Source organism: Artibeus jamaicensis, unplaced genomic scaffold, assembly GCF_021234435.1.
Source record: "Artibeus jamaicensis isolate MK-2021 breed Jamaican fruit bat unplaced genomic scaffold, CSHL_Jam_final contig_384, whole genome shotgun sequence".
NCBI lineage: Eukaryota > Metazoa > Chordata > Mammalia > Chiroptera > Phyllostomidae > Artibeus > Artibeus jamaicensis.
In genome coordinates this window covers 6,855,179-6,869,239 of record NW_026521810.1, presented here as the reverse complement: position 1 = coordinate 6,869,239, position 14,061 = coordinate 6,855,179, and the positions used below count along the sequence as shown (strand labels likewise).

Genomic DNA, 14,061 nt, shown 5'->3' with positions numbered 1-14,061 from the left:
AGAGACCCCAGGTCTAGGGCTTGCCAAAGAAACTGTACTTTTGAAATCATAGGTAATGGTTACTTCCCAGTAGGGACTGGGAGAGTCGGGTGAATGGCAGTGATCAGGGATGTAACTTGTAGGAGAGCCTTCAGTGTCAGTGCCTTGCTTAGCTATCCATGTTTCATTCATTTGTTCATTTCTACATTCAGCGGACATGCCGGGCCCCAAGGTGTGCAGCACAGTGAAAGATCTTAGGACACCCTTTAAGGAACAGCCTGGGTTTTTCTTTCCTTTTTCTTTTGAATTTCTGGAACGGTACATGTCTTGGGAGCTAGGAATTGTTTTCTCTTTTTATATTGACAGGCTTAATTCACTTTATTTTCCTTGTGTAAAATGAGGTAGTGGTCACATCTGGAGCCCGGGTCCTCAGCACAGACACCCTGCCCTGGGTCTTTACAAGACGGTGAGGGATTCCTGATAGGGATGCTTGGTGAACAGTCACTTTTCAGAAGTCGGAGGTGAGATAGCAGAGGGTCTTAGAGATGGCATCAAAGGTGGCCTTGGCAAAGTTGCCAGGGTGGCAGTGCAGGCCCTGGCTGAGGTGTAGCAGGTCAGTACTGCATCAGCAGCAGCTTCTTGGGCACAGGGATTGAGACGATGCCAGTGCCTCTGGGTGCAGGGCTGAGGTGCACCAGCGTGGAGCCGCAGCGCCCAGTCACCTTGCAAGGGACGGTTTGGGGCTTCCTGACTGTGTTCCCCCAGTAACCTCACTGCCCAAGGACAATGGAGAGCTTGGCCAGGATGATGGCCTCGCGGATGGCAGTGGCTACTTCCTTTGAGTGCTTAATACCCAGACCAGGGTGTCCTTGTAGTCCCCAATAGTGACAGATGCCTTGAACCAGGTCCATTGTCCGGCACGTGTCTGCTTTTTCACGGGGAATCTTCAGAATCTCATCCTTGAGGGATGCTCCCAAGAAACAGTCAGTGATCTCAGATTCCTTGATGGACAGAGGAAAGAGATGGGTCTCCTCCAGGGAGTTGATTTTCATGTCCTTGATCAGGTAGACCAACTTGGTGGCAGGGATCCACTCCTTGTCCTCAGCCTTGCCTCCAAGAGCTCCATGAGCTCCATGGCCCTGGCCCTGACCCTGGCCATAGCATCGCCCCTGGATGCCCCTGCCAAGTCCTCCACAGAAGCCGCAGCAGCCTCCCATCCCGGGGCCCCCAGGGCCTCTAGGCCCCTCCGCAGTACTGGCATCATCCGCCATTTGGTGTTCCCTGGGGAAGCTCATTCCTTTCCAGATGTTTATAAAAGGTGCCTTGTGTTTTGTACAAAGCCTGTGAGGCACTGTGAGAGAAACGACAACCCTCAGGGTCCCGTTTCCAAGGGCTCTGTATTTTCACTTCTGGAGATGGACTTGCCCACAGACAGGCAGCATGAAGTGAGTGGTCTAGTGGACGGCTGGAAAGGGGCTCTGCCCTGAGCAAGTACCAAAGGTTTTATGGTGGCAGCTGGGGCCAGGCTCAAAGTGAGAGTTTGGAGGTGGGTGGGGGTCATTCCTGCCAAAGGGCTAGTAGGATCAAAGCACAACTGGTGGCCAGGATGTGGCCAGAGGTCCCCAAGGGGTGGGGCCTGTTGAAGCCACTGAAGCCAGGGGAGCTTTGGAAGTTTTCTGAGAAGGAAAAGGAAGGACTAAGTGTTTCTAATGACTGGTGAAGTGTGAGGAGGGTCAGCCTGGTGTTGGTGAGAGTCTGAGGGCCTGGGAGGTGGGACTGGGTGGGAGATGGTGTGCAGTCCTGGAACCTGGTACAAGGGGGAGAAGAGAGCAGTCACAGTTGGCCCCACAGCCTGGTGTCTCTGCAGGTGTTGCAGGGAGGAGCCCCGCAGCCTCAGTTCCTGCTGACCTGTCAGGAGATGGAAAGTGGAGCCAGGACCTCAGCCTGAGAAGGGCGTGGCATGAGAAGTGGCAGGACGTGAAGGGCAGTAGGAGGCATAGAGGCCCCTGAGCCCAAACATGTTCTCAAGAGTTTGCCAATGAAAGAACTTTCAAAGAGATACGTGGTTCCATTTTGTTCAAGCCTGTAGGGCTCTATGAGAATGGGGCCCAACGGGGCAGGGCGGGCAGGCAGGCAACCCCATTTGGAAGCTTTCTCCCTTTCTGTCTCTGTGGCAGAGTTGCAGCTAGCTCTGTGAGGGACCGCTTCATGGCAGTGTCTGGCTACACCCTGTGACCCAGTTACCCCCTTGGTTTGACCTTACTCTCGGGGTTCTCTCACTTAGCTTTCTAGTGCAACTGCTGTTGGTGGAGAGTTTCCTTCTGGAATAAACTTGGGGTGGAGGGTGGGTTTTGTTTTAATAAGGTGTAGGATGTTCTATATTTGTCTTTCCCCTGTTTGCCTCCCTGTGCTTTAATGAGAGTGGTGAGGGAAATGTGCACGTATGCGTCCTTGCACTCACACACAACATTTCTAGTGTGTCGACAGGCTTTGTTTTTCTTGTTTTTTCCTTTATAAGTTCATTATAGCCAGGGGATCATGCTTTCTTATGCAACGTTTGTTCATCGGACACACTGAACATGTGATTCGTAGACACGGTGGATATTAAGGTACATAGTTCTTGCTTTCCAAGGCCTTCCAGTCCCACTGTCCGCAGAAGGGAAACCTGACAAGGTAGAAACCTGACACATGGCACTTGATGCCCCTTGAAACTAATGGTCCAGGAAAGCTTCCTGAGGGAAGAGACATAATTTTGGCCTTGAGGAATGGGCAGGCTTTCATGAGAGAATAGTGTAATCAGTGGTGTGAAAGCAGAAAAGAAACAGTCTTTGGGGAACACTGAGTTGGTGTTTTGAGCAGAGGTGACAGTCCCCTTTGGAGGGGATTGGATGGATCCTGCCTGGGAGGGCCTGCAATCCCACGGTACTGTCAGAGTGCTCACAGCTGCCAGGTGCAGAACTCTTAATGGAAATATCTTAATTCAGCAGAATGTGTTGGTTCCCATAGCTGACAAGGTGCCTTGGCCGGATCCAGGGACACAAACAATGGTGTGAAGCCGTGATTTCTCTCTATGTCACCAGCAGCCTCAGGCTCACACTAAGCTCTTGTTTACAGACCGGACGAGTCTCTTTTGCCCAACATAGATCAAGCTCTCCTCCCTGAACTGTGGCCAAGGACTTGGAGCTTCACCCTATGGCCCAGGATGAGGAAGGTCACGTGTGCCATCTTGGATTCAGAGATGGAGCCACTAATGGCAGTTGGCATATGTGAGCCCAAGGGGGAAAACTACGCCAAGAGATCCTTGCTGGCATGAGACTATGAAGCAGAAATGAGCAGCCCATGGTCTCTCCCTCAGCCTGCCTTACTGTGATACCAAGGCTCGTGGGCACAGGACAACTCTGCCTTCCTGAGAAGTTCTGCGTCTTATCTTTGACCAGGGCTGGGCCCTGGATTCGGGCCCACTGTTAAGTATGCAACCTGGTCCTTGATTATACCTGCCCTGGCCTCCAGAATTCTGTCTTTTCTTTTTTTTCTTTTGCTTGCTCCATTCTTCCTGCCCCATTCCAGTCAGAGAGAAAGGAGAATTTTTTATTACTCATGTCACAGAATGGAGGTCACCATTTTGGTGCCAGTTCTCTGAGCCCCGATTCTCACAGGGTGATGTGAATAAGGCCAGATGCCGTTTGCATACACGCCGGGTGGCATCACAGCAAAGGAGCAGTGAGCTTAGGAAACTCACATCTTTAGTAATGGGCGGTGAGAATGTCTGCTCTTTGTTGAAATGGAGAAACCATCCCTATCCTTTGAGGCCATAAGCCAGCCTGCCCTTTGCTGCAGAGGCAGACACTGTCTTTCAAGGGTGCTGCCTCCACACAAAGGAACAGGGGCAGGCAGTGAGGGACAAGACAAGCAGAACTGGGAGGGACCCCTGGAGAACTGTCTCCCATCATGGAAATGTATACCTTTCATTTTCAGAAAATTGTATTATGATTGAGCATTCCTCTCCAGTATTAAGTTTCCTCTGTAAAAGTCAACTAAAGACTCAGAACCTAGTTTCATAAAGGATGTGTGTTAGTCATTTCTTGCTGTGGAGCGCTACTATCACTATAACCTAGTGAAGATACACATTTGTGACTGTTGGACAGCATCTACAGGCCAGAACAAGCCATGGCATAAGCAGTTCCTCTGATTCAGGTCTCACAAGGGTTTGGCTGAGGTTGTGGTCTCCTCTGAGGGTCTGTGAGGGAAGGAGACACGAGCCTCTGGTTGTGAGCAGAATTCAGTTCCCTGCAGCTGTAGGACTGACAAGTTGGATCTCTTGCTGGCTGTGGGCTGCAGGCCACCCTCAGCTCCAAAAGGCCGCAGGTATCTCCTTGCCCTGTGGGCTCCCCAGCATCACCACTTACTTGCTCCTTCACAGCCCACAAAGGAGAGGGCCAGCAACTCCAGCAAAGTGGGCACTGCAGTCTGTGTGAGGAATCCCGTTGTCACGTCTGCCCCATCACAGTGGACACGTGCTGTTCTGCCGTCTTCAGATGTGTTCAAGGTGCTAGGTTATCTTCCCAGCAGCCACCATCTGGGGTTCAGTGACAACGTGTGTGAGGGGTGTGTGGGCCCAAGGTGCCTGTGTGCTTTGAAGCTTGGGAGGAGGGGTTGCTTGATAAGCGTTTGGATGTTCTGACTGGGTTTGTCTCTGTTCTGCAGCCTAAGTGTCCTCTGATCCACTGCCCTGAAAGTTAGCAAGTGGGGCAGGGTCCCAGAACAGGTGAGTCACTTACTGGGCTTTTTTCCCAAGACCTCAGCTGGGATCCCTGGGTCACACTCCATTGAACCACCAAGAAGGTGCACTCTCCTGAGATCTGGGGCTGCATCTTTGAATCTTAGGGGTAGAGGTCCTATAGCTGGTTGATGCCAGGTCTCAGCTTTCTCCAGATCACAGTTCTAACACCCGATATAACCGTGCCTACCAGGCCGTCATGGACTTCTACCCTCTCCCCTGTCCTCAGGTGCAGACCCAGCCTCAGCGTAGTCCGCCCCAGGCCCCTGGAGCAGACTAGGCAAGTTCCCATGCCCTGGAGGGCGACGGGTGAGAGCTGGCTGCCTGAGTTCCAGCCCCAAGGGAGGTCCAGCACATGTCCTTCCAGATGGGTGTCAGGGTGACTGCAACATCTGGGCAGCTCCGGGAAGTTGGTTGTAATGAAAAATATTGTGGAAAGCAGGAATACATCATCCATAACATGGTTCCTGATAGGGTAGAAATATAGACTCTTCACATATTTGTTGGAATAGAAGAGAAAAACCTTTATGCTCCTTTGCATTTTGCTAGTTTAGACTTTAACATGCCCCAGGTATGCTGTGGACCAGTCAGCTCCATGTCCTTGCAGACCTTCTCCAAGCTTACACATCATCACACTTGATAGGGTGGTTTGTACAAAAAATGGGGTGGGATTAAGTTATTGGATGCATTTCTCTGCAACTTGTCATCTAACAGAGCACAGCAAACCATTGTAGGCTGGCCAGGCAAGGAGCGGTGGCCTTACTCATCTCCATCCCATGAAGGAGGTCATTTTCCTCAGTGATTCAGCCTTTCACTGCTGTTGGACCTTGACAGGATTCAGTTCGGCTGCCATTTTGGCGGTGCTGCAGGGGATGCCCCAGCCATGTTCCCGACAGACTGTGCACTAGTTTGTTTGGTCTGCTGTAACAAGGGGCCGCAGATTGTGTGGACGGTCCCCAATGCTTCCTGGCCCAGTGCTGGGCTCTGTCTTTTAGAGCTCCCCCAGGACATCATCCAGGAGCTGGTCATCGGATTCAACTATCCCACCTCCCTGGGCAAGGGGAAGGTGCTCCTGGCCACCAGCATCATCTGGTGCACTGAAGTGAGAGCTGGCCCAAAGGGGTCTCCACACCCTTGACCTTGAAATGACTGGGGTGGCTGAAAGCCCAGATTCAAATCTGGGGACCCCCCCCAGGGGCCTCGAGAGCTTTTCCATAGTCCCATGCACATGCAGCCTGGACCTCTGCTGCCCCCACCAGCTCCACGGGTGGTAGAGACACTCCTCTCGAATTCCTAGGAATATTAGAGAAAAGAGTGCATTGTTTCACTTCACAGCAGAGCACGAGCACATCTGCATTTTGCTGTTTTCTTGTCTTATCTGCCCAGCCCAGGGATCCAGGGGAGCAGTCAGCTCCACTGTCCTTGCAAACTGTCTCCAAGTCTACACATCCTCACACGTATCATCATGGTTTGTTCACGGACAAGGGGAGGGTGGCATGACGCTCTTCTCTATGTTTCTCTGCTACTCGTCATCCACACAACATATCACAAGGCCTTGCCAGGCCTGGAGCTGTGGCCTCACGTGTGTTCATAATATTTCCATGAAGGAGGACATTATATTCCATAAGATTGGCCTCAGCAACGCAACCTTTCAGTGCTGTTGGACCTCAGTGTAATTCAACTCAGGTGCCATTTCAGCAGTGCTGCGGGAAACTCTGAAGTGTCTCCCAGGGGACTGTGTCGGTTTGCTCGGGCTGCCGTGACACAGGGCCACGTCAGGTGGCACCTTTCCCTTGCCTGGGGAGGTGGGGTAGTTGAACCCGAAGACCAGCTCCTGGGTGATGTCCTGTGGGAGCTCTGACGGTGGAGCTGGCTGGCTGCTCCCCAGGACCCCTGGGCCGGGTAGCTAGCACAGCAGAACAGCAACGTGCAGATGTGCTTGTGCTCTGCTGTGAAGCACACATTCATTTTCACACAGTTCTGGAGGCTAAACATTAGCGATGAGCGGGTCGGCTGGGCTGCTTTCTCCAAAGGGGTCTCTACTTGGCTGTAGATGGCTGTTTTTCATCTCTGTGCCACATGTGCCTTCCCTCCTCTTCAAAGAACACCAGTCATATTGGATTAGGACCCACCCCAGTGAACTTAACTATATTACTTCCTTAAAGACCATAAGTCCAAAGCAGTAATGTTCTGAAGTTCTAGGGGTTACAAAGTCATCAAATTTGAGTGACACAATTCAGGCCATAGTATACACTGTCCCCAGGTGGAGATATGTGACCAGGGATGATGGGACTGCTGGTGGAAGGACAAGCACATGTAAAATTTAACAGTCACAGACAGATTCCAAACGGAAGAGCCCGTAGCAGGGACAGTGCCAACAGCAGTTTCTGATGGTGGCGCTGCCTTGTGCCCAGCCTAGGCCAGGGATTTCTCACTCATTTTGATTTTTATTAATCTGATGTCAGGGTGTTTAAGGCAATCCCAGCATTCCTTGATTTGCAATCACCTTCCAGGCACTTTGATACATCTCTCAGCTTTTCACCTGTCACATGGAATGTTCCTTCCTGAGTTATCTGCCCACACGCCTACCTGCCTGTGATGGGCTCTCTCCAGTCTAGACTCCCCAGGTGTTTCCCTCTTTTACGGAATTTGGGATCTTCAGAGTGAGGGTCTCAAACACCCTTTCAAGTCAATGGAAGAGAAATGAAGTGTCTGTTTTGAAGTGCATTCCTTTCATGGGCCATGTCTATCCAGTGCTCTAAGTCTAAACTGGGGAGGGCAAGGTTCCCCAGACACTGTCCATCCACGTCAGAAGTCTGAGCGAGCTGGAGGGATTGTGACGCAGGACCATTCTTAGTTCTGACCTGCATGACCCTGAGAAGCCATTTGGCATCCCAAAGCCTCTGTGTGCTCATCTCTATAATGGAGATGTCTGTCGAGGACTTGCAGAGACATTGTTCTTAATACAGAGTATTAATACAGGGAGGTCTGACGTTCCAGAGTGAAAACATGCCTAGAAGGTAACAATGGTATAAATATACACACCCCACCAAACATAAATGGTACTTTGAAAATCTAGAACCTGTACCCTTGCTAGTGAGGCTGAGTGGGCTGAATGTGGGCCTGAGAACCAAAAGGCCCTGGTTTGACCCCCCCCAGGACACGTGCCTGGGTTGCGAGCCAGGCCCCAAGCTGGGGGTGTGGTAGAGGTAGCTGACAGATGTGTCTCTCGTACCCTGGTGTTTCTCTCCCTTTCTCTCTCCTTCCCTCCCCCCATCTCTCTCAAAGCAAAAAAAAAAAAAAAAGTAAATAAATTAAAACCTAGAACTGTTTTGTTTCACTCCTGTCCCTCCTCTTTTCACATCCCTGAGGGCCTGGGAGTTCCTGGGTGAGCTTGAGACAGAGCTCAGTCCTCCTGGTGATTCACAGTGATGCTGCTGACTGTCTGTCCCTCCTTTGTCCCCCCTCAGTGTGCACCTGAGTTAACACCTGACCTGTGGGCGGCCTGCAGGATGCGGGCCCTCCAGGGACACACACTGGAGAAGGTGACGGCGTCCCTGGTGCCAGTTTTCCTGGGTGGATACATCCGCCACATCTCCACCTTCATGTCCGTCCACCCGGCCTTCTCCAGAGCCCAGCACTTCCTGGACCAGCTGCTTACTGGGTGAACCCACGCCCCCTCTTTGGCACAGTGCTGACTCTGCCCACCTCTAGCTGTGTGTCTGGAAAAGGTCACCACGTCTGTCTGAGCCTCAGTGTGCTCCTCTGACAGCTGGCGTGGTAGAGAATAAACCTTACAGGTGTTTGTAGTGACTGCTTTAGAAAACAGCCCTGGCAGATCCTAGGAGCTGACACACTGTGGTTGTTCATGGCACTTATTTCTCTCACCTCCATGAAAAGTCAGCAACCTCACCCATCAGTGGCCTGTGGCATTTCTGAGTTTGGAAAGGCACATGGAAAACAACCTGTCAAGGAGTTTGGCATTTACTTCGCTGACATTTGTCCTTGTCTCTGCTGTACCCAGATTCTGGTTCTCTGGGGTGGCGGGGGGCCCCAGGCCCACTCAGATCTCTGGGGTGGTTCTGGTCCAAGTTCCTTTGCTTGGCAATGTGTATTAAGTGCTAACACCCACCAGGTGCATTTGAAGACACTTAGCATAACTGAATGAATGGAGCAGACACAATCCCTGGTCCTCAGTTCGAGGGAGGGAATGAGAGAGTCACACATAGTCATCATTCACAGGTCCTTTCCACCATCCAGACCTGAGTGCATACGAGTCTTCTCGACATCTGGAGGCCAACCTCCTCATAATGACCAGGGAGACACACGACCCGACCAGATGGAGCAGTGAGTGGCTTGGGATCCAGAAGGAGGGCCTCCTGGTTCTGCAAAGTGGGAGCTGTGGTTATACAGGACCTGGCAGAACCCTCATATTACACATCTGCTGATTCCCAAGGGTGAGCTGAGTTCTGGTGGTTTCCACTCCAGGAGGTCATGGGTCAAAGTGAATTGTGGATGAAGTCCCAGCCCCCCTAGGACCAGAGGGGAGGCTGGGATGAGTTGTGCCCTAGAGCCCATCCGCACCATAGACTTACCCCATTCTGCCTGCTTTTCTCTGCATCCATCTCACCTGACCCCATCCCCAGTGCAGTGGGCACTCAGGACCTGCTGCACAGAGTGTAGCATGACACAGAAAGCCGGGTGGGTCCTGGCCCATTAGGTGAGGAGGGGAGCTCACTGTGGGTAACCAGGTATGTGGGTCGCCCCTCCACCAGCACTTATTAGGCACCTGATGTGTACTTAATCACAAGGAAGACAAACAAACCAAGCCCGTGGTTGTAGCTGGCACAGGGGAATGTGCACTGAGTGGGGATTCAGAAGAGACAGATGATCAGGATCCCGGAAGATGCCCCCTTGGGATGAGCAGACTTGAGCTGTATCCTGGAGCCTGGAGTTACTGAGGTTGGGCTAGGGAAGATGCTCCTGTCTCCCACCAGCCTTCTGTCCTGGGTCATCAACCGATGGGTGCCCTTGATGGACAGAGAATAAATTGCAAAGGCTCCTACAAGGCTCAGGCTGCACCCTCAGCTTCCATAGCTCTAGATCTGACCAGTGACACCTGCCTGGTACTGCAGGGGATTGGGGACACTGAGCTGGCATGTGGCAGGTCTGGGTGACACTCTCCTTTCTTCCCAGGAGCTGTTCAAGCAGGTGCTATTCCACCAGTGCCTGGGCTCAGTCTGGCCGCTGAACAAGCCCGGCAGGCAGCCCCGGGCACGCACTGTCAGCGCCACCGTCACACAGTATAACTCTCTGGTCGCCTGTGTGACCACCACCTGCCTCGGGGACCCAGGCATGAAGGCCAGAGACAGGGCCAAAGTGGTGGAGCACTGGATTAAGGTGGCCCAGGTATGTGATGGGCAGCCCAGGAGAGTGCCCCTCCTGCTTAATCAGCTCTCAGGATTGAGGTCTGAGGTCTGAGGCCTCGCACACTTCCTAGGTCCTTTGTGCCAGGGGCAGGCTGACCTTGGGTCTCAGGTCCCAGTGCTGGGGGGCTCACTTCCTAGCTGGCTCCTTCCTTGGGCTGAGCTAAGACCCTCCTCTCAGGGAGTGTTGGCCTTTGGGTCCTAAAGGTGCCCCCTGAGCATCTGGCCCACCCAGCAGCGCTGTCCCTGGAGGGCACTGAAGGGAGGAATTCAGCTCCCCAGCTCACAGCTCATCTCTTCCCTCCCCAGAAGTGCAAGACCCTGAAAAATATGGCTTCCTTGCACAGAATAATATCGGCCTTCAGGAGCGTGCCACTCCATAGGTTAGAGAACACCTGGGAGAAAGTTTCCCGGTGAGTAGGCCTCTCCCCACTAGAGGATGGACCCTGAGGTGTCTCCCAGTGTCCCCTCAGCAGCTGGCACCTCCCGGGAGGCAGCCCAGCCTGCTGACACAGACTGTGGGGTTGGATGATGTCTCTAAGCTTCCCTGGCACCTCAGGCCACCAGCTCTGCTTCAGGAATGTGTTTCCTTAAATGCCAGGAACAGCATGAACCAACTGGAGATTGTCAAGCCTTTCTAGCAACACGATCCTGTGCCCAGTTGAACCCAAACCTTGTCAAAGCTGAGCTGCCCAGTAGAAATGGGGATGGAGGCCCAGATGGCCAATAGGGGGGCCCACCCCAGTCCCACAAAGACCTCCCTGCTCACAGGACCCTCACCAGAGCAGTGTGAAACCTTCCATTGTCCAAAGGAGTTGCCTGTAACTCCCCCCCCCCCCAGTCTTCCTAAACCTGTCTTTCCCTCTCCCACACCCTCAGGAGGAGCTCAGCTGTGCTGAGAAAACTATTTCAAGACGTGGATGGAATGACCACCAAGCAGCTCAGGAACACAGAGCCCAGTCTGGAGGTGTGGGAAGAGAGCAGGGTGTGAGGGGGTGGACTGTGCGGGGTGAGGCTTTGCTACTTTGTCACTTCAAGATCCTCTGAAAGTGGTCACCCTATGCATCTGATTAGCAGGAAGAGGGAGCTGTTTGGTCCATGGGCAGGTGGGGGCAGTTCAAGGGGCAAGAGACCTGGGTCACAGCATAAATTGGTGGTGCCTGGGCAGCTCCAGCACAAAGGTGCTGACCCAGCAGATTGAGCGGGTCTCTGGCTTCCATGCCGGCCCATCCACTGGCACTTGGCTTCTTCCAGGCTGTTGGGTGAATGGGTGGATGGGGTACCTGGTTCCCTAAACCAGCCCAGTACGTCATCAGGAAGCCACACCCCTGGTGCCCCTCAGTCTGCACCAAATCTCCAAGAGGAGGGCACCCCGCCTGCCCTGGGGAGGGGCACTTTGGGGGATTCCAACCTGCCAGGCGAACCAAAGGGCTGCTCAGCCTCAGTCCCGACTGCAGGACCAGAGACAGAGAGCAGTGTCCTTGGTGACTCCCTGCTCTGCCCCTAGAGCTCTCACTGCTAGTCAGTCAGAGTCAGGGTTCTCCCCCAGTGTCCAGGGGGTGGCAACACAGACCAGATGGCTTCTGAGAGATGTCGGGGGCACTGACGGCTTCTCAGTGGACCCTTCCTGAACAGACCTCAGAAGCTTCCTGTCAAGGATGAGTCCAAGTGTCCTGTAACCCCCTGCCCTGCCAGACACTTGGGAGACCTTCAGGGCGCCATTCCTGAGTGGATGCAGAAAGACTGCTGTGCAGGGGAAGGTCCGGGGCTCCCTGGGGAGGTGGAGGCCAGTGTGACCTCGGTTGCAGCCTGGTGGGCACAGACCCCGTGAGGTGGGGCAGGATGTGCTCACCCAGGCTCCCGAGACCCCTGTGCATCCCAGGCGTGGCCCAGATGGGGGCTTGGGCACAACCTGAGAGCCCTGAGGACAGGGCTCTGGTCGGCAGGGAGGCTGGGGCTGAGGTGAGGGCAGGTGGGACAAGGCCTCTGCTGGGAGGGACAGGGAGGCCTCTCCTCTGTGGGCCTCTGAGGCAGTCACCACCCCTGTTGGTCCCTGCCTCCTAGGCAGTGAAATGGGGGGTGACCGTCCTGGGCTGCAGGCCTCACAGGGTGCTCACCAGGGTCAGGGCAGGAAAGGACTGTGCAGAGCTCTCTGACCCGTTCTGTCTGCAGGGCAGAGGGCGAGAACAACACTGACAGGAACATGACCCCGAGTCCCCAAGAGAGCCCCTGAGCCAGGTGGAGCTCTCACACTTTGCAGAGGTTGGAATGGGCTCAGGGAGGCCAGGCCCCAGGTCCCACAGGAGTGAGTGTTGTGTCTGGGAGTGTTCTGGAATCAGAGCGTGCTGGGGCCAGAGCAGCATCAGTACCAGCCGACTCGGGTCAGTTGTTCAGGGTCTGAGGTCAAGAGTTTTGGGGTGCCATGGGGTGAGGGCAGTTGGCCTCAGTGACGCTGTCCTGAACCTTGGCAGAAGCGGCCCTCCAGGTTTGCCACTCTGCTGATGAACCTCCGGGGAGCTCTGAAGAAGCCGCAGAAGAAAGTGAGTGAGCCCATCTGGAGGTGCCAAGGGGTCAGAGGAGAGGGGGCTCTGCCCTCCCAGCTGGAGGCCCCCAGGTCAAAGGAGGAGGCCTTTCTCCTGCAGCCCCGCCTCCTGCTCCCACAGACCCTGAAACCTTCCATTAGCAGTGACCAGAAGGAGGGCCCGGAAGAGATGGGTGCAGGCTGGCCCTGGGGGTGGGCCTGGGGCCACAGACCCTGTGATTTTCCCAAAGTGGGTCCTGAGGTTGGATTAAGAGCAGCCCGGTGTTGTTGGAGAGTGAGGGAAGGGGGATTGAGGGGAGGCCCAATTGGTCATGGGTTCTTGTTTGTGGAAAGCTGGGGGTGGGCCAGGAGGCTAATGCAGTCAGCCTGTCAGGGAAGGTGAGTGGGGGCACCTGACAGCAGGAGCTCATGCCCTCTCACCCCCATTGCCCAGTGTGTTCCCTTCCTTGGAATATATGTCAGTGACCTTGGGATGCTGCACTCTGCCATACAAGACTACCCTGAGGTTTGTGCCTGGGGCCTGGTCTGGGGTGACCAGGAGTGATATCTGGGAGGAGAGTGCCCGGCCTCAGTCCTGAGTCCTGAGTGTGCAGCCACCCCCGGGAGCGGGGCAGCATGCCCATCGTAGGGACCGTGTCCCCCTCCCCTGGAGCCCAGAGCCTGTCCTGAGTCCTAATCCTGTGTCTGTGTGTGTCCCTGCTCCTCCCTGGACTTGACCTAGTTTCACCTGAGAAAGTGTGGCATGGGGGCGGTCATGGCCTGGGGACTCTTTCTGATGAACTTTGGCCGTCTGCCTTGCAGGGTCATGTGAAATATGCAGCAAAGAAGAGGAAGGTGAGCAGCTATGACACTCCCTGGGGGGCAGGGGAGGGAAGAGGCAGTCAGAGCCACCCTGGTCAGCACACTGCTGGGCTCCATCCCCACATCTGGCATTTCCTGGGAGAATTGAATAGTGGAAGTGGGAGACCTTTCCAGTTGGTGGCTGTGGGTGGGAGGAGGGCATCAAGGATAACTTCCAGCAGGAGGTTATGCCCATGTGTGAGCACAGGTAGGGCCTGGGTGCAATTAGGGGGAGGAGGGCACTATGTGTGCAAAGGCCCAGGACCAGACCCCTGCCCCACCCTCACCCCTGCTCTGATGGTGTCTGCATCCTCCCCCTCCCTCGGGCCCCAGGAACTCAAAGTGTTGGAGGAGATAGTGCTCCTGCAGCAGGCTGCTCAACTCTACAGCATAGAGCCCGAGGAGCAATTCAGGGCCTGGTTCTGGGCCCTGGAGCGGCTCAGCGAGAAGGGGAGGTGAGGCTGGGCAGGACGTGGGCGAGGGCAGGGGTGGACTCT

The 14,061-nt window shown here is 54.4% G+C and overlaps 1 pseudogene; it reads right to left on the bottom strand.

The window, feature by feature from the left end:
* Nucleotides 1–352: 352 nt before the first annotated feature.
* Nucleotides 353–1,250, bottom strand: LOC119064526 (40S ribosomal protein S2-like; annotated as a pseudogene).
* Nucleotides 1,251–14,061: the final 12,811 nt, after the last annotated feature.